Source organism: Pseudorca crassidens, chromosome 1 (assembly GCF_039906515.1).
Source record: "Pseudorca crassidens isolate mPseCra1 chromosome 1, mPseCra1.hap1, whole genome shotgun sequence".
Lineage (NCBI taxonomy): Eukaryota > Metazoa > Chordata > Mammalia > Artiodactyla > Delphinidae > Pseudorca > Pseudorca crassidens.
In genome coordinates, this window is record NC_090296.1 from 112,949,034 (window position 1) to 112,951,195 (window position 2,162).

The following is a 2,162-nucleotide window of genomic DNA, read 5'->3' on the forward strand; positions in this document are numbered from 1 at the left end:
GCTCCAAGCTAAGTCACATTCCTAATGCTGGCCAGGCAGCAGTGCCCAAGAATGGCCCAGTCTGGGGTGACAAGCATCATCTCTGTCCTAGGAAGTACAGAGCTGGCTGCAGGCCAAGGTGCAGGGTGCAGCCCGGGCTCCCCAGGGCCTCAACAATCATCCGCTTACCACCAGCCTCATCTATGTGTGAAGCAGGGTGGGAGGCACTGATGAAGACGGCCTCCTCTGCCCTGGGGGAGATTTCAGTGCTACTAGGAAGGGACCCCTGAGCAAAAGAACCCTGGTTATTTCAAGGCCTAAAATCCTTTCAGAAAGGAAAGAAGCCTTTCACCCGTAATCAGATCAGGATTAAACACCTGGAAAGGAATAAGGTGCTTTCTGAATGGGGAGTCAGGACCTGGCAGCTTCTGACCCCAGCTTACTGTGTCCTTGCCAGGAAGCCCTTTAACTACTCCAAGCTTGTCACCTCCACACTCAGTCCAACCATGACTGTCCACTAAGGCCTCTCTGCAAAGGCCTCACCCTGAAAAAGGCCCCCAACCAGCTGGAGAGCCCCCTCTGGGATGGCTTCGGGGCCTCCCTCCCCTTCCCAGCTCCTGCTCTCGGATGCGGGCTCTGCTCGGTAAAGCGTGAAGGAGGCCCCCCAGGGAAGCCGGAGGAGCGGGGGCCTTTGAATTATGGAGCAGCGTTCTTAGCCCCTCTCAGAAAGGCCCAGGTGCCCCAGCTAAATAATTCACCACCTCAGGAGGACCCAGCGGTTCCTGCCACAGCTGAAGTAGGTCAGGCGTCGGCTTGGCCCTGGGTGGGGCGGTGGGTCTCAGGGCCGCTTCCCCACCAGCGCTAGGAGGGGCGGCAGGCTGGGAAGGCCTCGCTTGCTTGGCAAGTGCTTAGCTGGTCCAAATACTGCAGTGAGGCGAGGGGTTCAAGGCAGGAAAAGCATCAAGCCCCCTCCTCCCAGAGCCTCCCCCTGGATCCCAGATAACCCACCCACCTGCCACCCAGTTACCTCCAGGGCCGGCGCCTGGCCAGGCTCCTCCGCCCTCAAAGCACAGTTCTCTCTTCACATGCAGGTACCAGCTGGGGCTGCAAATGTCACCCATGAGCCTTTTACAGCCAACACAGTCATCAGCAGAACACCTTAGATACAAGCTGCCCAGTGCAGGCCTGGGATTCGGGGGGTGGGGGGCTGGGGGAGTGAGGCAGGGAGTGGAGAGGGACACCAGGGTCCCCAAGGTGCAGGCGAGGAAGTGACCAGGGCTAGCCACTGCCACTTCAGCTTTGCTCAGAGCAAGGCTGGGAGGAAAGCCGGCAAGAGGGAGGCTCTAGGGCCTCTCCTGCCCTCCCTTTCTAGGCTGGCTTTGAGTCAGGCTTGGAAGGGCATGGGGGCTGGGGGTGGGGGCATAGACGCTAAAGACAAATAGCAAAGCCATCAGGTCAGTGCTCCAACCCTCCAGAAGGAGCTGGAAAGAACTTCAAACCACCATTTCACAGATGAGGAAACTGAGGCCCCAAATCACAAAAGGGAAGAGTCAGGGTCAGCTGCTGGCATCCTGACTGGGTCCAGGGCAGCCCGGGGGGTCTTAGCAGCATACCGTTTCCCTGACCTTTGTACTCATTTGCGCTGGCTCCCAGCAAAACCCATCTCAGGAATCAGAGCTGCAGCTGGGAGCCTACAGGGTGGGTGGTCTTAACCCTTTCCAGGCCAAACTGCTGGGTCCTCTGCTTCCCTCTAGCACAGCCTCACATGACACACACCGAGGATACTACAGGCAGGAACCCAACCTCCCAAATCACAGTCCTTCTCTACTCAAGGGCCTGAAAAGGCCACAGGCCACAGGGTTGGGGCAGCCAGATGACACCATCCAGAGAAAACCAAGGTCCCATTTAGGTGCTTACTCTGGGTGCAGAGAATCTCCGCCCCCATCTTCAGAACAGAAAACAAAGAATGAGTTAAACCCAGGCGGCCCCGCTGCTCGGCCCTTGGCAGGTCACTTCCTCTCCAGCCTCAAGTCACACAAAAGAGGGCAGGAGGGAGAGGCCACGTGAGCTCTGAGGCCCGGGCCCACTTCGCCTCCTTCCCCCTTTAACTCCCAACACCTGTCCTCTAGCTGTGCCCTCCCGACGGCAACCTACAACCCAAGGAAGCAAAGGTCGGAGAGCAG